This window comes from Marmota monax, unplaced genomic scaffold (assembly GCF_021218885.2).
Source record: "Marmota monax isolate L192 unplaced genomic scaffold, Marmota_monax_Labrador192_F-V1.1 WCK01_AAM20220418_F8-fsc00018, whole genome shotgun sequence".
NCBI lineage: Eukaryota > Metazoa > Chordata > Mammalia > Rodentia > Sciuridae > Marmota > Marmota monax.
The window spans coordinates 13,546,353-13,570,000 of NW_026692201.1; the positions used below are offsets into that span (position 1 = coordinate 13,546,353).

At 31.7% G+C, this 23,648-nt stretch overlaps 1 long non-coding RNA gene across 1 annotated transcript in view; it reads right to left on the minus strand.

Moving 5' to 3' along the window:
* Positions 1-305: 305 nt before the first annotated feature.
* The window catches only part of LOC124081845 (uncharacterized), a 158,246-nt gene continuing 134,903 nt past the window's right edge, over positions 306-23,648 (minus strand). Inside the window, exon 7 of the long non-coding RNA XR_009225492.1 lies at positions 306-1,604. This is a non-coding gene — a long non-coding RNA (uncharacterized LOC124081845). The remainder of the gene's footprint in view (positions 1,605-23,648) is intronic.

Consider the following 23,648-nt stretch of genomic DNA (forward strand, 5'->3'; position numbering starts at 1 on the left):
ATGCTATTTTCTTGATTTTTTCTCCAAATATAAAGCTATCCTAAAAGTAAATTGTATTTTTTTAAAACATGCAGGAATACTCTGAATAGTATACTGTTGAGGGGAAAGGTACGATCTCTAATCAGACAGAGTTTATACTTTATTTTGCATGTGACAATAGCCAAAGTGCTTCCCTAAACATCTGTTTCTACCTGAAAATTGAAGAAAACAGTCTCCACCTTTTAGTCTGTATTGTCATTAATTTTTTTTTATTGGTTGTTCAAAAAATTACAAAGATCTTGACATATCATATTTCATACATTAGATTCAAGTTGGTTATGAACTCCCAATTTTACCCCAAATACAGATTGCAGAATCACATCGGTTACACATCCGCATTTTTAAATAATGCCCTATTAGTAACTGTTGTATTCTGCTACCTTTCCTATCCTCTACTATCCCCCCTCCCCTCCCCTCCCATCTTCTCTCTCTACCCCATCTACTGTAATTCTGCCTAGGATAAGAGCACAATAAATGGCTGTTCTTGTAATTTTTATCATAAAATTTGAGAAATTATTACAAAGATATATAAGATTATAAACAAAACAAGAATACATTCTATAGAAAAACTGAATATGAGATAAAATTAAGAAACATGTTGAGAGTAAAAAGGAAGTATTATTAATGTGATAAGTAAAAATAGGAACTTGTATTCATTGTAACATTTCATAATAAATATTTTTGCTACTAAATAAATTACATTTTTTGGATTAAATGAATATGTTACTTAAACTGAACACAGAAAATTTTATTTTTTTATAAATGGTTAGTTGCAATTTATTTAAAATACTATGCCCTTCCCTGTATTTTAAAGTTATATAAATTGCAAAAAGTATATGCATAAAAGTTTTCATTTCAAATTTTCATTTTATATTCTATCAACCAAGAATGTAATTAGCTGTATAAAACCATGTTCTTAGACTACACTTCATGTTACCATCTTTTAAATTTTATATCACAGTACATTTGTCTCTATTTCTCTTATTTTTAAATTTACTACTCTTTCACTTGAGTAAAAAATATTAATTTGGAACTATAAATTCCTTAATTCTTTCATTTGTGCATTATTAAGGTAGAATACTACTATATATGTTTGAGAAAAATTTTATAAAATATAAAGTTCATAACAAAATATTTATGTATGCTATCTAAACAAAAGCAATACTTACCTGAGGCTTGCAATTATTATTTTTGAGAAATAATTTGAAAAACAGTTTTTAAATATCTGATATAATTTATGTTGTGAAATTCTGTTTTTATTAACTTAATTTGATAAAAACTCCCTCACAAAAATAGACAAAATTAAGATTTTTTAATAAACAATAGCAACAATGAGTAGTTTCATTTGTTTTCACACATTGTTCACTTCTTCTTTCGGGTAAGTATTCAGATTGACATGTTCATGTTGATAAGAGCTCAGGTTTGATCTTTATCCAGCAGCACTCCATTTCCAGTGTTTCTTTTTATGTAATGATCCTAATCTCCAGACACTGGCCATAGATCAAGTTCAAACCAGATTTTCCACAATTAGTGTGAAACTCAGATCCTGAAAACTTTTGCCTATCCTTGAAGAAACAAAAGGGAAATTAATGTTGAATCTTTGGTAAGAGTGGATAAGCATTTTCTAATAAGGAGTCCCTAAGGTTTTCCAACCAAAAATAACTTCTAAAACCATTAATTTATTGATTGTAAAATGTTCAAATTTAACAATACTATAGAAAATAATGAACAATTCCTTACATCATGAATAATCACCAAGAGGAAATTAAAATGCTGTCAAAAATTGAGAACTATCAAGTATTCCAGAAAGAGCAAATGACCCAGTAGTTTTCACTGAAATTTCAAAGGATGAAGAAGTGCTATCTATACCTGCTTCTTCTTGATCATTATTCACCTCTCTCTGGTGTGTGATCAAAATCGTGCTGATGGACAGTTCACACAAAGCTATTTAAGGGAAGAATGTGTGATTTGGTCAACACATTCAGTAAATGGTAGTTAAAAAATGTTAAAGTTGGTAGAAGATCAGAGAGCTCTCTGTCTTGCCTTTGCATTGTGATCTCACACTGCTGAACATCCTTCAACTGGTTTGTTCATTTGTTAATTTGAAGTAACATTGACATTGATTTTTCTACAGGACTATAAAGAATTAAATGATAAACTATAATAAGAAAGGATGAATGTGAATTTGTTTCATTAACAAAGCACTGGAAAATTATGCAATGTAAACTACATAGCCAGGCAGAGAGTTGCCACACCCATGTTCTTCTCTAGGCTAAGAAATCACAGGCTGCATCCTGTACTACTTGATGTTCTGCACATGGTGATGTTCTCATTAGAGAATATTCACTTCACAACCTTGCTTTTCAAACATGGTAGAAATTTTCACATACTATTTTAGATAATCAGTAATAGAACAATTTGTTCACACATACATTGTTGATATATTTTTTATGTAAAATTGACCTGAAATTATGATCATAGCTCATGCTTCAATTATATATGTGAGTGGTATGGATGTGCTGGGAGCCATTAGCCAAGTAGGTATGACAATTTCCTTGCCAGCGTACCCCATGTTGCTGACATGTTGCAGTGACATTGAATGTAAGTGACCTTGCTCAAGGACCAAGGCAGATTAGGGTGTTCCCGGTTTTAAGATAATCGTGTTTAGGGCGTTCCCGGTTTAGGTTCCAGGTTTAAGGTTTAAGATTATTCCTGCTGGGAATAGGGCGTATCCTGCTGCCTGAGTTCCCCTTGAGTTCTCACGGGATTTAGACAATATATTTTGGAGATAGAAGCCCAGTGGAAGTGGATTTGGGCAGAGAACGTGGATTTGGGAAGAGAACGTGGATTTCCCCAGAACGTGATTGTAGACGGCTGGTGTGAGTTCGGGAATAAAGAGTTGCTGTTTGAATCTACAAGCTGTGTGGTGGCTCGTGATTGTGTGCCCAGCCAGACTGCGGCATGGATGTATTTACAAATGTGTATATGCATATTTGTATGTGTGCATGTATATTTTTTTTGTATTTATATATAGGTTTCTATGTATCTATCATCTATTTGTAAGTTTATGTGTATAGAAAGATGGATACATTACTGAAAATACCAATAGGGCAGTCAGCATGAACACTGAATTTAATTATTTTTTTTTTCCTTTTCAGGAACATCTGGCACTGACTCAAGCATACTCTCTCACCTAATAAAGTTGTTCAGTATTCAAGGTAATTATTGACTGATAAGTGATAAAATCATGAAACTTGAGAGTTAAAAGGGATATAATGGTCATTAAGATAAACTTGGTAATTTTTAAAGTTATATTTGAGGCAAAAATTTAAAAATTTTATTATATTTGTGTTATGAGCCAACTATGATAATATAAATATCTGAAAGGCCTCTGTAAGTTAATTATTATTAACATCTATTACAAATAAGAAATGTGAGGCAGACAGAGATTATTACCCAGGTATTAATGACAGTCTTTGTTTGAATATACATCTATGTAATTCCAAATTTCAGTGCTCCCTGATAAGCCAAGCCAGGTGGAGAAAATGTTAGATGATTCACGCTAACTCATGATACCAGTGAGACATAGAGTTGGTTTCAAACACCAAGCATTTCCTACAGTACCATGTTTCTAGAAGCCTAAAAATATACCAGTAACAGTAGTTAAAATCTAAAACTTTTTAGTTTAATACCTTGAATTAGCTAGGATGTGTGACCAATACCAAGTAGTGGTTTGTGAGTAATGGAATTTATTTAGAAATTATTTATTGTGTTATAGTTTCCTATATGTAACTAAGTTAAAAATATCAGACATAAGACAAAAATATTACTTTCAGTAGTAATTCATAGGTTTTTCTATTTACATTATATATGTATGCTTGTATGGTTACATTTAACATTTTTTCAATAATAATTATTTAACTTGAATCAGTCATGAGAATTTTTTATTTTTAAATTAGAAATAACAAATATATAAATTTGAATGAACATAATGTGCAAAAAAATATATTGTGTATGCAGATTCAGAGTACTTGTAAAACAAAGCCTTTTCTCAGGGTACATATAAATATAACTTTATTTACCTTTTTTACCACAAGGATTTCTAAGGAGCAATATTCCCTCACATGCACTATGGAGAACTATTTGGGAAGTACAAACGTGATACTTTTTTAAATATTTCAATCATAGTTTCTTATGTTTAAAATATGATTGGTATCATTCTAAAATACATTTTTTTTCTTATTTTAAAGAAATTATCCCTTTAGAGAAGTAAATTTACCAGAAATCTAGCTTATTTTCAACTTTCTAGTCCCACCACTACTGCAAACAGATGTAAGTTAATTTCTCTAGGTTGATTCCAAGTACAGAGGTGCTAATTAAAGATTATCTATTCAAATTCTCACTAAGCAATCTGAAATGTTCACATGTTTGGAAACATTCAAATGATGAATGACAATATGCTACAAAAAAGGTAAGTAGAAGTATTTTAGTACCTGTGGACTTCGTATATTCATTATGATGCCTTCAAAAGAGAAAATTTCTGATTCTTAATCAAATGGAACAACAACAACTCATAAGAAAAACAGACAAAATCTCAGGCATAGGGAATTAAAAAGAAAAAAAAATTACAATGATGAGTTCCACCTATTACAGGAAATGGAGACACCAAATATAATCCTGTTATCCAACCACAAAATACATGATCACTCTTTAAGAATGAACTCAAATCTAACAGGCATCTAACACTGTCCTACAGGCTTTCAAGGAGTCTGTATAGGTGAGTTTCAGCAACTGGAAAAAGGAAGGAGAGTGCAGAGGCCCTCTTGTTCTGGTGCACTAAACTACAGACTGACAGCAAGGAGAGAGGTTCAAGCATGCCTTTGCTCTGTGAATAGAAGTTTAGATCTCCAGCTGTACCTTATTTTTGTCTTCTCCTGCCTCTTCTTTTTTGGTGCTGGGGATCAAACCCAGGGCCTCATGTATGCTAGGCGAGTACTGTACCACTGAGCTATGCCCCTAAACATTCTTCTTTTCTTCTTCAAAATAACAATTTTTTTGTATTTTACTCATATAATCCAGTTATAAATGATTTATGGCGATAATTCATTACTTGACAGAAAGGTAAAAAAATACTTTTTTCATTTATTAAGCTAGTTAAAATGACATGAAATAGAGACTAAAAGCCTTCAGGGTGCAAACAATAATTAGTTGCCACCACATATCCATTAGGATGGCTAAATCCATAGCACTGGCAACACAAAATGCTGACAGGAGGTAGGGCAGTAGGATCTCTTACTCATTGCTGGTGAGAATGCAAAATGTATTTTGGAGGACTGTTAGTTTCTTATAAAACTAAACATACTCTTAGCATAGCAAGCATTTATTTACTAAATGAATTTAAAACTGCATACAAAAACTCATACAAAAACCTGCACATAGACGTTTATAGTAGCCTTATTCATAATTGCCAAATTTTGGAAGCAATCAAAATACCTTTCTGTATATGGGTCGATAAATTATCTGTGTACATCTAGATAATAGAATATTATCCAGTGCTAAAAAGAAATGAGCTACCAAGTCATGAAAACAAATAGAGGAAACTTCAGAGAATTTTACAGAAAAGCTACAGACTAGATGATTCTAACTATATGACATCCTAGAAAAGGCAAAATTATGAAAACAAAAAAATCAGCAATGGCTAGGAAATGAGGAAAGGAAGGGAAGAAAAAAAATGAAACATGAATAATTATTAAGGCGGTGAACTACTCTGTATGATAATGTAATGGTGGATCCAGATCATTATATGCTTGTCTAAACTCATTGAAAATGTAGCATCCTAACATAAACTGTGAAATCTAAGTGATATTGACATGTCAGTAATTTCATCAATTGCAATAAACCTATCTCTCTTTTGGAGATATTGGAAGTGGGTGAGAGTATTCATGAAAGGGAATGAGGACTATATGGTATATCTGTGTTCCCTCTTTTATATTTGCTGTGAACTTAAAACTTCTCTAAAAAAATGTCTATTAATTGAGCTTAAAGGAGGTTCTAACAATAATTGTTTCAATAGTAACGATTACAGGTTTAAGAAAAGTATTGCAAACTTCTAGATATTAAGATGCATTTGATAATATTTCAAATTAATCACCTTTGTTGAAGACAAATTAAAAGCAGAGATCCCATAAAATTTGGGCTTTTGTTTATTACTTCTGTGATTGGCCCTGTGAGATTTCTTTTATGATGCCCTGTCTCCAGGAATAAACTGAGGAAGATAATTTATGTCCCTAAGGTCAAGAATTTCAGGTAATTTCTTGTGAGCAAAGTTGATTTCCCAACTTTGTACCCATGTCATTCAATTTGAAGAGATATTGGATGTTAATAGCACTACTTTTCAAAGAGTTATAGGATGATTATTACATATCCATTTTTCCAAAGACAAGGTCCATTTCATTCTACATTAGAAGGACACCAGTCCTTCACAAAATGACCCTTTGTTTCCTGCCTTCTTCATGTATCTATTCACTGAAAAGCATGCTTCCATTAGGAACACTTTGCCAAGAGTGTTGATCATTATATGGATGAAGGCTGAAACATTAACTAAGACATATTGTCTAACTTTCATCAGGTGATTATTTTTCAGTGATATTTCTTTCTGAATACAAAATGTGAGTGTCTAGTTCAAGAAATTCTGGATCTAGTCCAATTAGCTATTCTATTATTTCAAAGCACTATTGACCTTCAGAATCTTTAAACTGATAGTACAGCACTCATTAAACAGCATTTTTTTCAGTTTATTTCAATTATGCATCTCTCTTTTCTGCTAAATTTTTAATTTCTCAAGAGTAGAGAAACTGATACTGGTCATAAACACACACACACACACACACACACATATACACATATCTCCCCAGATGTGTGTGTGTGTGTGTGTGTGTGTGTGTGTGTGTGAACCATAGTTCCTGGTACATAGTGGGATAATCATTATGTTCATTTGAGCCAATTTTGTGCTAAATATAGATATCCAGATGTAAATCAGCTGCTGGATACATGCATACCATAATGCTGTACTTGAATTAATACAGCTTTAATCATGCCAACATTAAGTCTTTTAAGTTTGTTTTCCTCATCTTTATAAAAGTTTGGATATTTATGAAACTTTTCTGTTAATGAGCACATTTCTTTTGAACCAGGAATTATTTTGGTCAACTTTCTATGATCTGTTTGTGCTGTTAGGAAACCTCTTAGTTATTTAGTAGTAACTTAACCTGTATTCTGTTGTTCCTTACAGAGAATTTCCCTTTTTTCCTTCCACTTTTTGATGAAATTGCTCCTTCTAAACTATCTCTGCTTCTTTTCTTATTGTTTTCAAGAATGGGTATAAAACACCATTAAAGGTGACAATGGGAGATCACTTATTCCCTAATATTTACAAAATGCTTTCAAGTCCATGGAGGGTCATGTACCACATCATGCAGATTCATTTAACAAAGTTATTTATTGAGTATTCTGTGCTAAGATTCTGTTGCAGGTGCTGGGAATTAAGCATTAGAGTTCCTCTTTGGAGAAGCTCCATAAAAGTTGGGTTCATTTTGACAAAATTATGTACGCATGGAATTTGATTTACTTCATTTCATTTCCAATGTCCCTCCCTATCCTGTATTTCCTTCCTCCCCCTATTATTTTTCTTCCACTCTACTGTTCTTTCTTTCACTCATCTATTTATTTATTTATTTTTGATTGGTGTTCTCTACATATACATAGATGTGGAATTCCATGTGGCTTATTTATATATGCATATTTTATTAAAGTCATTTCACCATTCCTCTTCCTCCCCTTTCCTGTCTCTCCACTCTCCCTCTTGATATCTCCTTCTATCACACTGACCTTCCCTATAGCTTTATGATGTTTACCCCTACCCCTTATTTTGTTCTAGCTTCCACATATGAGAGAAATCATCTAACTCTTGATTTTTATGGGTCTGTCTTATTCAAGTTAACATGATGTTCTCCAGTTTCATCCATTTAACAGCAAATGCCATAATTTCCTTCTTTATGGTTGAGTAAAACTCTGTTGTGTATATGTACCATATTTTCTTAATCCATTAATCTATTGACAGGCAACTATGCTGGTTCTAAAATTTAGCTATTATCAACTGTGCTGCTATAAACATTGACGTGGCTGTATCTATATATTATCCTGATTTTAGTATTTTGGAATTTTACTTCTGTGGGATAGTTGGGTCATATAGTTCCATTTCTAGTTTATTAAGGAATTTCCACCCTGATTTCCAGAGTGGTTGTACTAATGTGCAGTGTGGCCAACAATATATCAGTGTACCTTTTCCTCACATCTTGTAAACACTTGTTATTAATTGTATTCTTAATAACTGGCATTTTGACCAGAGGGAGATGATATGCATTTTGCTGATTGCCTGAGATGTTGAACATTTTTTTACATATTTGTTGAGCATTTGTGTGTCTTCTTTTGAGAAATGTCTAGTTTAGTTATCTTTGTGATAGTTTTAATTTTCAATTATTTAAATGTTTATTTTGCATATTTGTTTATTGGATTATTTATTTTTTGGTGTTAAGATTGTTGAGTTATTTATGTATTCTGTATATTTACCCACTGTCAGAAAACTTTGCAAAGATTTTCTGCTCTTGTTTCATTTTCTATGCAGAAGCTTTTTTTTTAATTGAAAAAAAAAGTTATATTTAGAATTAGACAGCTGGACTCTGAGATAATCCCAATTTTGTTGGCAACATCAAAAGCATCACAATCAGGAGCCAGTAGAACATATGCCTTCTCTCCATCAGGCCTGATCAGGGTGTTAACCTTTGCCACATTAATGTCATAGAGCTTATTTATAGTTTGTTTGATCTGATGTTTGTGGCCTTGACATCTACAATGAACACAAGTGTGTTGTCTTCAATATTCTTCCTGGCTGATTCAATGGTCAGGGAACTTGATTATGGCATACTGGTCAAGCTTGTTTCTCCTAGGGATGCTCTTCTGAGGATACCGGGCTGCCTCTGGCACAGCAATATCTTGGACCAATGGAAGTTAAGTGATGTTCGGATCTTCTTTCTATGTCTGTGGATGTCCTTTAACACTGCCTTTTGGCCTTCAAAGCTTTTTCTTTGTTGCAGCTTTGGGAGAAGAAAGAACTTCCTTCTTAGTTTTCAGTATCATCTTGTGAAAAGGTACAGAAGCTTTTTAATTTGATTTCATTCACTTACTGATTTTTGGTTTTATTTTGTGAGATTTAGGGGTCTTATTGATGAAGTTAATGCCTGAACCAGTATAATGAGTGGAGTGATAACCCTGTTTTCTTCCAGCAGTTGAAGATTCTGCTCTAAGTCCTCACCATTTGATTAACTTTGATTTGACTTTTGTGCAGGGTGATAGATAAGGGTCTAGTTTCATTCTTCTACATATGGATATCCAGTTTACCAAAGTCAGTTAATTAAAAGGTTATTCTTTCTCCAGCATGTTTGGCAACTTTGTCAAGTATCAGATGACTTTATCTGTGTGGGTTTGTCTCTTGATCTTCTGTTGTCTTCCACTGGTCCTCATGTCTGTTTTGGTACCATTAACCTGCTGTTTTTATTACTGTAGCTTTGCAGTAAGGTTTGAATTCCAGTATTGTGATACCTACAGCATAGCTCTTTTTGCTCAAGAATACTTTGACTATTCTGAGTCTCCTATTCTTCCTAAAAAACTTTAGAACTCTTTTTTTCTGGTTCTGTGAAAAATGTCATTTGTATTTTAATGAGGGTTGCGCTGAATCTGAATAACACTTTTGGCAATACGGCTATTTTGACAATATTAATTCTACTGATCCAAGAACATGGGTTGTCTTTTAATACTATAAACATCTTCAATTTCTTTTTTCAGGGTTCTATAGTCTTCATTATAGTGGTCTTCCATTTCCTTCATTAGATTGATTCCCAAATATTTTTTGAGGCTATTGTGAATTTTTCTAATTTCTTTTGTAGCAGATTCATTATTGGAGTATAGGAAAAGTTATTCATCTGTGTATGTTGACCTTCTATCCTGCTACTTTAGTAAATGTATTTATCAGCACTAGAAGTCTTCTGGTGGAGTTTTTTTTGGGGGGGGGGGTGGGGTTCATCTAGTTATAGGATCATGTCTTCAGCAAACCAAGATGTTTTGACTTCTTTTTTGTGTTCCTTTAATTTTCTTCTCTTGCCAGATTGCTCTGGCTAGAGTTTCAAGAACTGTATTGAGTAGATGTGGTGAGAGTCTTATTATCCTTGACTTAATCCTGATATTAGAGAAAAATGCAGGTATATAATTATACTTCTTAATAAGAAACCACCAATTTCTTCTTCTGTGTATTATTTACTGTGGTTATTTGAAAGTTCCATATTAAATGGGTAATAAGGCATGTTACTGTTCATCCTAGCCCATGAATTTTCCCAGTAAACTTTACATAATAATAATAGTATGATGTTTACTGGATGTATATTATACTCAGCATAGTAATATATTTCTGAGTAATTAAAATATATTATAAAAATAACTCTTATAGTTCCAAATAAGAACTATCATCTTAAGTTTTTCAGAAACTAAGTGATTTGTGAAAATTGACAAAGCTAGGAGCAAGAATTCAAACTCAATCTTGCCTCTGGTCATGCTATCCTGACAAAGTAATTAACCAGTTAAGTAAATTAAACAATACACAAGTTGGTAAATTTTATTCTCACCCACTAAATCAACCTTCCTTTTAATTCTTATTATTTTTGAAAGTATTTTTTTTTACTTATTTCCTGTGCTTCCAACTTCCATACTGACTAGTCCATCTGAAGCACTAAAACAACCAAACCAAGCAAATAAAATATAATAGAGAGACCAGAAATGGGGATGAGAGAGAACATCTCATGCCAGCTACATTTTGTTGTTGTGGCTATTTTTAATTGGAAACTTCAGCAGTCTTTTCACAAATACATTTTAAAACCCTGATTACTCTTGCAAGAATAAGACCCAGTGACCTCTATCCAAGATCCTGTCAAAAATGTCTTCTTTGATTTTTGGTCTTAGACTATACCAGAATGTTTAGTTTTTCCCTAAAACTGATAAAATTGATCAATACAACATAAGAGAAATTTAGCAATTAATCATTTCCTGTCAAATGCTTGGAGAAATTTTGGTGACAATAATAAGTAAATATAATCTTTAATAATAGAAAAAGAGGATATATTTTGTATTGTTGACTCTCCCATTCTTTCAAACACTCTGAAATAATGCATTTCCTCATTATCAAGAGTTTATTTATTTGGATTTATTTGCATAGTTGTATTCACTCTCTGAATCTAAATTGAGTATATTTCACCTTACATCCATTTCAGTAATATATGGTTAAAATTACGTTTTATTCTATGTACATATATTTTATATATGTATAAATTTTAAAATAATTATCTCTAGATTCACAGATCCATGGTGAATTTCTATTTACAATTCCTTTTCCCAGTGCCAGAGATGAAACCAAGAGATACACATGTGTGGCAAATGCTCTATCATTGAACTACATCACCAGCCCTCTACTAATAACTTTCATTATGAGTTATGTGTATTTTTTTCAAAAATAAAGGAAAAACTATTGGTATTTTCTAAAAATTTTTCATTTCTAAATATGATTATGAATGTTGTGATCAAAATTAAAATAAAAATAAGTAGCAATGCCTACACTATCATTATCACTAGCCTAGGTAGGGTATGATGATTCAGTGCAAAGAAATATTACAACCCTTGGAATATTAATGTGATATTTTTTCTTGAACACAATATCACTTGAAATCACAACAACAGAAATATAAATATACTCTGACATTTAAAAAGTGCTAATAACAGTTTAATTTCCATATAGGGCATAAGTGCAGGATTAGACAGCCTTTGAAGTGATTCCCTTAATGTTTTCTTAGTTTATCAAACAATATTCATTCTGTAGAATTAAAACATGGCTGTTGTACACAAGTTAAACATGTGTTTAAGTTAACTATACTCAAGGAAATCGCAACAATTCCTTCAATATACTTGTTATGAAGTAGAAATGAAATCCAATATAACAATCTCCAAGAGAAACTGACATGCTGAAAGCAGTAGGTCAGGAGAGAATCAGAGGAGTTGCTGGTAGGGAAGGAGTAGGGCATTGTGAATCGCATTTAGTCTATGACAGGTATATCTAAAGTCTACTGATGACTACTCAAAGCAGACATCTGAAATCCCAGAACTGAAACAGAAATAATTTTCCTAGAAATTCAAGTACCAGGGAGTATACTCAAAGCTTCTTCCTCTTTTCCTTGGCATGAAATGTCTTCTATATCCAAGTCTCCTTGCAAAATAATTCGAGATTGACTTTCCAAATACACGGTAACAGAAACCTTAAATAGCTTTTTTTAATTTTCAGGATGACTAAATAATAACCAGAGTCTCATGCAATTGTCTTTATAAAATATAAGGTTTAAACCTGAATAAATTAGAAGATACAAACATTAAAAAGAAGTGTGATGTTACCACTTTGTATGTCATGAAAATAAATAGGCATCTATGATGAATAATCAAAGGAAATTCAATAGAAAATATTAGATTTAATAGGGGAAATTAGTAGGAAATGAAAATGTGGTAAAAGCTGTAATTGACACCTTTAAACCATATAGAGAAAGTAGATATTTTTTTTATTTAGTCAGTTTACCAGAGAAACTTGGTGTTAGAAGCAGATTCTGCCTAGATTCTTAAATTGTTTCAGGTATTCATTCAATATATATAAATATTATATATCAGCATGAAATAATATTTAAGATCCTCATAGTATGTTATGACATTAATAATTTTATATAAACAGAAAAATAAATAGAGTTGATCATTTTCCTTTTTGGAGGGAGGGGGGTACCAGGGATTAATCTCAGGGGCACATGACCACTGAGCCACATCCCCAGCGCTATTTTGTATTTTATTTAGAGACAGGGTCTCACTGAGTTGCTTAGTGCCTTGCTTTTGTTGAGGCTGGCTTTGAACTTGCTGCAATGCCCAGTGTCATCTTCCTGATTATAATCTTACCACTGAGGAAAAAGTTGATTAATGATCAATCACTACAAAGAAGCAAATAGTAGAAGAAGAAAAACAGATTAAGTCACTAAAAAAGATTCCAAAGATTACTATTTTATTCAAGTGGAAAAAAATACAAACAATTTAAAGAAAGAAACCGATGTTATAAGAACCATGTATGTAAGAAGAAAACATTATGCAGTTATACTGTACTCTATGTATTCAGTGATTAGCTATTAGCAAAAGAAAGAATCAAAATTTCATACATAGTTTTTTGCTAGCTATGCTAAACAATTGATTAAACTTGTTACCTGAAACTTCCTTCTCTTGTTACTCTCCACCCACAAAGAAGAAAGCAATCTGTGGGCTTTCCACAAGATAACATAAGAAGGTAGGACTCAGCTACTGCTTTACAGGCATGCACAATTTATATATTTGAATGTATCATTTGTTGTTTACCATTGTCAATATCATCACTGATATTAATGTCTTTTTATAAACACCCAACTAATGTGTATATTTGGTTGACAAACCTAAGGAAAGACTATATAACTAATAAAATACACTTAAGGAGTGTACCAGTCTTATTTTTTAAATTTTCTTATTTGTCCTTATTATTTATACAGGATAGCAGAATGTATTTTGACATATTATACATATGGAGTATAACTTCTCATTTTTCTGATTGTACATGACCTAGAATTACATTGGTTATGTAATCACATATGCACACAGGAGAGTAATATTTAATTCTACTATCTTTCCTGTTTCCATTCCCCCTCCCTTCCTTTCTTTCCCCTTTGTCTAATTCAGAATAATTCTGTTCTTCCTTACCTGCCCCTGACATCTTATTGTAAGTTAGTTTCCACATAGCAGAGAAAACATTTGGCCTTTTTATCGGGGCGGGGTTGGGGGAATTGGCTTATTTCACTTAACATGATATTCTCCAGTTCCATCCATTTACCAACAAATGCCATAATTTTATTCATTTTTATGGCTGAGCAATATTCCCTTCTGTATATACACCACATTTTATTTATCCATTCATTTGCTGAAGGGCACTTAGGTTGGTTTCATAGTTTAGATATTGTGAATTGAGCTGCTATAAACTTTGATGTGGCTACATCACCATAATATGTTGATTTTAAGTCCTTCGGGTATAAACCAAAGAGTGGGATAATTGAGTCTAATGGTGGTTCCATTCCAAACTTTCTGAGGAATCTCCATACTGTTTTTCAGAGTGGTTGCACATATTTGCAGCTCCATAAGCAATGTACCTTTTACCCTGCGTCCTCACTTACATTTATTGTTATTTGTAATCTTGATAATTGCCATTCTACTGGAGTGAGATGAAATCTTAGTGTGGTTTTAATTTGCATTTCTCTAATTCTTTCATATATTTGTTGACCAATTATATTTCTTCTTCCTGTCTGTTCCATTCCTTTGCCCATTTATTGATTGGGTTCTTTGTTTTTCTGGTGTTAAGTTTTTTTGTTTTTTTTTTTTTAAGTTCTTTATATATCCTGGGAATTAATGCTCTATCTGAGGTGCAGGTGGCAAAGATTTTCTCCCATTTTGTAGGCTTTCTCTTCACATTCTTGACTGTTCCTTTACTCATTTTTAAATGGGTAGTTTTTTTTTGTTGTATTTCAAGGTTCTCTACATAATCAGACATACTAAACTCTTATCAGATATGTGACTTGAAAATATTTTCTTCCATTCTGAAGGTTTTCATTTTGTGTACTTAAAAATGTATTTTGATGAATAAAAGTTTTCTTAAAAATTTTGTTGAAATCTAATTTTCTAGTTTTTTTTTTAACTCATGCTTTCAGTACCTTACATAATAAACATTGCCAAATCCAAAGTTATAAAATTTTATTCCCATTTTTTGTTTGAAAGGTTTTCCAATTTTCCCTCTTATATTTATAATTTTGGTCCATTTGGGGGTAATTTTTTTCTATGCTCTAAGGTAGAGGCCCTCCTTCTTTCTTTTGCATTTGGAAATCCTGTTATGCAACACATTAGTTGAAGAGACTATTCCCTTGGAACCATTGTTGAATATAAATGTACCATAGAAATATAGGCTTGTTTCTAAACTCTCAATTCTGTTCCACTGGTCTATATGTCCATCCATCATTGCTTGATTTATGTAATTTAGAAGTAAGTCTTAAATAAAAAAAAAAACCTCTGAGTCTTCCAACTTTGTTCTTTTTCCAAATAATTTTTAGTATTTGTGGTTTAGTACAGTTTGAATATATCACCAAAGTTCTTTTATTGGAAACTTAATCCCCTATGCAAAACTGTTCAGATAGAACTTGAGACGATTAGGTTATAAGAGCTCTGCATTCATGACTGAGTTCATGTCATTATCACAAGTGTAGAATAGTGTTTGTAGGAGTAATCATATTGGGGGTTGAGATTTCAACATAAAAACTCAGTCTATAGCAATATTCTTTATTATATTGAGGTTTCCCTCTATGTCTAATTTATCAGGAAGTTCTTATCAATAAAGGATGTTGGACTTTGTGAAATATTTTTAAGAGAGTCATTGTTTTGAGAAATTGTAAAAGGTTTTGAAAATATTAAATAAGAAAAATTATTTGTGATGCTATAAACATAATCTAGTTCTTCTAAAGTTTTAAAAAGTGATAAAGAATACCACTGTTAATCATAGATTATTCAGCACAAGTTCTGAGAAATACTAGAACAAATCATCTTATAATCAAATCAGTGATCTAGAAAAAATATAATATATCAGCTATAAAATGTATGAATTTTGGAAGTAGAAACAAAATCCAAACATACATTTTTATATGAGGATGAGATAATATTAGATAATCTTGTATTTTAATTATACTGTTTTTTATTATATACCATTGTATCTACAACACAGAACCAAATATTTTCAGATTAAAGATATTTGTAATATTGAAGATAGGTATCACATTGTGTTACTGTTATTTAAGAGAGACATTGCTTTTTTATTCATTTGTCAGTTGAAGTGTATGTAGACAACTCATAGTTTGAGTAGCTTTAACTAAAGCTGACATAAACATTTCTGTAGAAGTTCTTGTGTGAAAATATTTTTGTCTTGATTATTGGTTTTCTATGGCTACTATAGCAAATTACCTCAGATCAGATGTCTTTAACCAATACTCATTTATTATCTCATAACTTTTCATAGTGCAAAATTCCATTCACAGTGCCTCTCAAATGATTTCTCTGATCAGAGTCTCACAAGGCTGAAATCAAGGTGTCAGTAGGACAGCATTGCATATAGGACTCCACAAAATTCTTCCAACCTCACTCAGATGTTGGCAGAATTCTGTTCATCCACCTTTTTATGTGACCTTGTACATTTTCAAAGAGCAAAGCGTCTCAGTCCTTATCGTGTTTTAACTCTCTGTGAATTCTTCTTCCCTTAGCTGAAAGAAAGCTGTGAAGCAAAGAGCTCATGCAATTACACTGTCCCATCTGAATAATTCAGATCAATCCATTTTAAAAATAAACTAACTAGTGAACTTAATTACATCTGCAAAATCCCATTTGCCATGTAAAGTATCGCTCAGTTGTGTAACACCAGTGTGTGCAGGTCAGGGTCCCAAAATTCTCCTTATCCATACAACTGATCCATGGTAAGTGTCTAAACAGCATCATTAAAAATTAAAAAAGAAATCAAAACAAAAAGGAAAACAACACTACACAATTGTTTACTAACGAGTATAGGTAGTTATTAACTCTTTTCTTAAATTTCAAGATGGCTTATTCTCTGACCTCAGCTCTCTTAGATTCAAGAAAAATATAACTTGATGCAGTAACCAGCTTTTGCTTATTACTGAAAAATTCTTCAACTTTCTATGAGCTAGCTGGGATACTGAAGTCAATTATTATATGAATAATTATTTCTCTGGATAAGTAGGTCCTTGAGGATAATTTATTTATGGTATTTTCCCCACACAAATTATCTTAGTCCAAAGACTACCTCCTCTTGATGGCACAAGATGGCTTCCAGAAGTAAAAGGGACTCAATATAAAAAAATTATACCTTATATAAATGTCATCTCTAAAATAAGCAAATCCAAGGTAATTAAGGGGTATGAAATTACCTATTTTCTTATTGCTAATTTAAATTTATTTTATTAACATAAATATCATAAAATTATTCATTATTATAATAATGGGTATGATGTGATATTTTGATAATGTGTGTGCATGTATAATCAGATTAAACATATCTAACTATTCAAATATTTATCACTTCTTTTTGGTGAAAAAAAATTTAAATTCTTTCTTCTACCTCATTGAAATATAAAGTATACAATCATTAGCTATAGTGATAATGACCATACTTTACAAAAGCACACTAAAAATCCATACTCCTATTTAACTTCAATTTAGATCCCTTAGATTAAAATTTCCCCATTCCTACCTCCCCTTCTCCCTACAGAATCTGTCAATCACAATTCTACCCTCAACTTCTGTAAGACTAAAGTTTTTTAGATTCTACATATGAGTGAGATCATGTGATACTTGTTTTTCTGGGTCTCACTTATTTCACTTAATATAATGATTTCCAGTTCAATTCCTGTTGCCACAAATAACAGAAATTCATTTGCTTTTATAGACGAATAGTATTGTCTGGTGTATATATACCACATTTGCTTTGTTCATTTATCACTTAATGAACATAGGTTGTTTCCATTTCTCAGTGGTTGTGGATACTGCTGCAGTAGACATAGCTGTGTAGCTGTCTCTCATATTGATTTCATTTCCATTGGACATATAACAAGTAGTTGGAAAGCTGAGTCACATTATAGTTCTTTTTTAAAATTTTTGTAGGATCTTCCATACTGTTTTCCATGATGATTATACTTATTTATATTCCCAGCAGTACTATGCAAGAGTTGTCTTTTCTTTACTTCCTAACTAGCATTTTTAATCTTTCATATTTATAATAGATATTCTACTATAATGAGATTATATTTCATTGTAGATTTGATTTGCATTTTTTCATGAATAGTGATGCTTAGCTTCTTTTTTAAGTGTTGGCCATTTGTTTCATCTTTTGAGAAATACCTACCCATATATATATGTCCAACAATTTTACTAGATTATTTCATCTTTTGCTATTGTGTTTTTAGAGTTCCTTATACATTATGGGTATTAAACCCTTGCCAAATGCATAGTTTTCAAATATTTTCTCCAATTATTTAGGCTGTCTGTCACTCTGATGATTGTTTCATTTGCTGTGCAGAAGCACTTTAGCTTGCTGTAATTCCATTTTTTATCATTGCTTTTATTTCCTGTGCTTTTTGAATCTTGTTCAAAAAATTCTTTCCTGCTTCAATGCCTTGAAACCTTCTCTTTCATTTCCTTGTAGTCATTTCATACTTTCAAGTTTTACATTTTAGTCTTTAATCTATTTTGTTGATATTTGTAACCAATGTATGCTAGTGAACTCATTTCATTCTCCTGCATTTGGATTCCAATTTTCCCATCATTATTTGTTGAAAAGTCTGCCCTTTTTCAAATGCATGTTTTCTACTTCAAGTCTTTCTATTCTCTTTCATTGGTCTATGTGCCTCTATTTATGCCAATGCCATGCTGATTTGATGACTACCGCATTGTGATGTATTTTGAAGGTAGTACAGTATCTTCTGCTGTGTTCTTTTTGCTCAAGTTAATTTTGACTATTTGAGGGGTTTATATGTGTGCATCATGCAAATTTTAAGTTTTTTTCTAGTTCTGTGAAAAATTTCATTCATATTTCATGAATATTTTGAATTTGTACATAACTTTGGGTACTGTGGACATTTTAGCAATATAGATTCTTCCAATCCATAAACACTAGATGTCTTCATTGTGTGTGTGTGTGTGTCCTCTTCAATTTATTTGTTAGTGTTTCATAGTTTTTATTCTAAAGATTTTTTTGTGTGTGTCTTTGAGATTTTATTCCTCGGTATTTTATGTTTTTGAAGTTTTATTTTATTTTATATTTTTTACAAATTAAAGATTTTTTTCAGATAATTCACTATAGGCATACATTAATGTTACTGATTTTTACATGTTTATCTTATATCCTACAAATTTGCTGAATTCATTTAAAAGTTCTAATTGTGTTTTGGTGGAGTCTTCAAAGTTTTTTTTTTTTTATATAGAATTATGTCATCTGCCAACAGTGACAATTTGATTTCTTCTTATCCAATTCAGATGCCCTTTGCTTCTTTCTCTTGTCTGACTTCTCTAGCTAAGACCTCCAAATGTATGTTGAATAGAAGGATAAAAATGAACTTCTCTTTTCCTGTCCCTGGTCTTAGAAAGCTTTCATGTTTTCCCCCATTCGATATAATGTTAGCTGTGGATATATTATAAGTAAGGCATGTTCCTTCTGAACTCAATTTATTCAGTGTTTTTATCATGAAGGGATGCTGAATTTTATCAAGTGTCTTTTCTATATCTATTGAGATGACCAATCAAGGTTAGTTCTTTATTCTCTTGATGTGATATATTATGTTTATTAATTTGCATGTGGTGAACCATCCCAGTATCCCTGGAATAACTACCATTTTATCATGATGAATAATCTTTTAAATGTGCCATTTGTTTTAGTTCACTAGTAATTTTTTTAAGTTGTAGATGGACACAATATCCTTAATTAATTAATTAATTTTTGTAATGTGGTGCTGAGGATCGAACCCAATGTCTCAAAATCCACTGAGCCACAACTCCAGCCCCTAGTTTGCTAATATTTTTTGAGGAGGATTTTTGCATCTAGGGTATTGGCCTGTAGTTCTCTTTTCTTCTAGTATCCTTATGTGGTTTTGATATCAGGGTAACATTTGGTTATGTAGAGTGTGTTTGGGATCCTCCTCCTCCTTTTAATTTTGAAGTAAAGAAAAATTTGTTTTAGTTCTTGTTTAAGTGATTGACTTAAATACATCAGTATTGAAGACATCTGGCCATTTGCTTTTCTTTGATGAGAGAATTTTTATTACTGATTCAACCTCATTACCTGTTATTGTATATTCATATTTTCTGCTCATTATTTAATCTTGGTAAGGCACACATCTCCAAGAATTTTTCCATTACTTTTCTTTTGGTTATCAAATTTGTTGGCATATGGGTTGTGCCTGATATTATTTAATGAGCCTTATACTTTTGTGGTGTCAGGCATAACCTCTCCTTTTCAACTCTGAGTATATTTGAGTCTTCTATCTTTTTTCTTCGTTAATCTAGTTAATTGTCTATTTCTTTTCAAAGAAGTAGATAACTTCTTTCATTCATCCTTTGTACTGTATTTTAGTCACTATTTATTTCTGCTGTTATATTAATTTTTAGTTTGATTTGTTTTGTTTCTCTAGTTCCTTGAGAGGCAGAAATGGGTTTTTTATTTGTGATCTTTCTACTTTGAAATATAAGCATTGATTTCTATAAACTTGCCTCTTAGTATAACATATAAGATTTTATATGTTGTATCTCTATTTTCATTTGCTTGAAGAAATTTTTAAATATCTTTCTTGATTTCCTTTTTATTTCATTGGTTGTTGAAAAGAGGTTTGCATAATTTCCATATATTTATGTAGTTTTTGAAATTTTTCGATTTCTGATTTTGCTGCATTGTGATGAAAAAAAGGTGCATAATAAGATTTCAACTCTTTTTAATTATTGAGACTTTTTGTAGTTTATTACATGATTTATCCTAGAGGAGGTTCCCTGTTCTGATGAAAGGAATGTGTATTCTGTAGTTTGTAATTGTGGGATGGAAAATTCTATAAATGTCTATTAGATTCATTTTAATAAACATTCTATCTACAATGCAGTTTAACTCTACTGTTTATTTGCTGTTTTCTCTCTGAATGACCTCTCCATTGTTGAAAACACAATTTTAAAGTCCCCAAGTAATATTGTATTGGAGTTTATAACTCCCTTTAGGCATATTAATATTTTCTATATATTTTTTTTGTGCTCCAATATTGGGTGCATATATATTTGGTGAATATATATTTCTCTTCCTGATCTGACCCCTTTATAATAATCTTCCCCTGTCTTTTTTTACTTCTTTTGATTCAAAGTCTATTATGTTTGATATAATTATGGTTACTCCTGCTTTCTATTGGATTCAATTCAAAGGGAATATCTTATTTATAATTCAGTTTCAGTTAATGTGTATCCCTAGAGGTGAAGTGATTTTCTTATAAGCAACATATTTTTTCCCAGGCATTCTGTTGGTAATGGTTCAGATATGACACCAAAATGTGAGACAAGGCAGAAGATTTGGAGGTGAAATGTTTGTATTATGAAAGTGTTAACTTAATAAGTGCATTAATCTCCTGATAGTAGGAATTAACTGGGTAGTGACTGAAGGCAGTTACGGTATGTCTAGAGGAGGAGGGTCATTGGGGTTTGCCTTCCTTGTATATATTTTGTCCATAGAGAGGGGAGCATATCTCTCTCTCTCTCTCTCTCTCTCTCTCCAGGTTTCTACCCTGTTCTAAGTCTCATCAAAATAGACCTGGCACTGAGAGTGATTACTGTCTACTAGTTTTCATGTTCTGTTTTCAAGCAGGTAGATTTCTGGGTCCTTCTCTGCAGCACAAGTTTGAAAAAGAACTAGTAAGAGCAGTCTTTTTGTCAGCTGACTAAAGCAGACACAATGCTAAATTCATCAGTATTAGCCTCCTGGTAGAAGTGGAGGGCTCTGCTCAGTATCAAGTTTCTCCCATATGAGCCTGGCACTGGATTTCAAGTATAAGACCTGAACTTTACTCCATAACTCTCTCCCAATTTACAGGCATCTCTCTCCATTCTGTACTGCTTTGAGTTGGGGAGGGGTGACTTGAGGAATCTTTCCTTTCCCTTTCTATAATGAGTCTTTTTGTTTTACTGGAAGCATCCACTGTTGTCTCTCACCTGGTTTTATTTGCTCTTGTTAAGATCGCTTACCTTGATGTGCCTATCTGGAGACAATTGTGGAAGGGTCTTATTCACCTGTCATATTGCTCCTCCTCCTCTACCAACCACTGTTTACAAAGCCTCTGATATTCCAAACCGCATTCTTTATGTATATAATCGCTTCTTTTCATCTAGTGAGCATTGAGTCAATAGGATCCATCAACCTAAATAATTAGTCCTTTTTTTTAACCTTGTAATGAACAAATTTAAAACAAGATATCTCTTTTTCACCCATGCCAACTCACTAAACAGTTATTCTGTTTTATCTGCACCATTTATTGTGTCTTATAATTATTTCTTCAATATAATAAACCTTAAAACATTGCAAATAGCATAATACTAGTAAATTTTAAGTAAGAAGATGATAGAAGTAAACTTTTTATATAATTTGTATATATCCACAACTTAAGAAACATGTAGAAATTTTCCAATCTTTGACAGTAGATATCAAAATATATCATTAAATATGAGCAATGCTCTTTGAGAAAAATTGAATGAATATGGATTATTAAGCCTACAGAATACAGAAGACCTAAGTCCTTTTATTACATGAATTCTGAGTAATCTTTATAGCATAATGGGTTAAAAATACAAGAGTATTAAAAACTATGTTTTTATGCCAAAAGTTAGCACGGAGAAAGTTTTATTCCAGTGAGGAATGGAATGGAATAATAATAATAATGATTATAATAATTATTATATATGAGAGATATTACTGATAAGAGAGAAAAATATTTACATATATAGATAGGTATATTTTACTTGTTTTTTAATGGTATGTACCACAAACAAATATATGACAATATTAGGGTCAGAATTGAATGCATTAAATTACAGATAAGATTTCTATTTCAAAAGCTAGTGAGAAACTATATGGAAGAATTTTATAAGTATATTGAATGAAAGTCAGCTTAATGTGCTGGATGGATTGTTATGTTTGAATTAAGGAAAGGAATTAATGCCAAAAGAAAATGCAAAAATTACTTTAAGTTATTCCAAGTTTAATCTCAGGATTCTAAACTTTTTGCTAGTAACTTGGTTTGGTATGCAGTTCTCCTGTGCAAAGAAGTAAATTTAGGAGGTCAGTTTTGGCTTGTGCTTTTAAATTGATGCATTGCTTGTTGCCTTCAAACGATTTAAGGAGGAGAAGGAAAAGATTATAGTCATTCACCTTCCTAATGATATCTGCCCTCCAGACCATACTCTGCATCCCTAAGTCAAAATTTTCAAATAGCACATAATTCAATAGTGAAAGAATATTTTCTAAGGGAACATTTCCATGGAAAGATAATTTTGAAATATTCATTATTTATTTATTTATTTTTGCTATTACTTTTCTATTAAACTCTGTTCTGATTGCCTTTTCAAAGATGTAGTAGATCATCCAGATTTTTGTTTCTAAGAAAAATTTACTGAAACAAATATAGAAGAATGGATTTTATACCTGTATTTACACAATATTTAAAACAAATGTAGCAATACACCTAACGTTAAATGTAGCTTTCTATGAAACCACACATATTTATAAAGTTTTTTCAACTTATTTTCAAATGCATATTTATATATATATATATATATATATA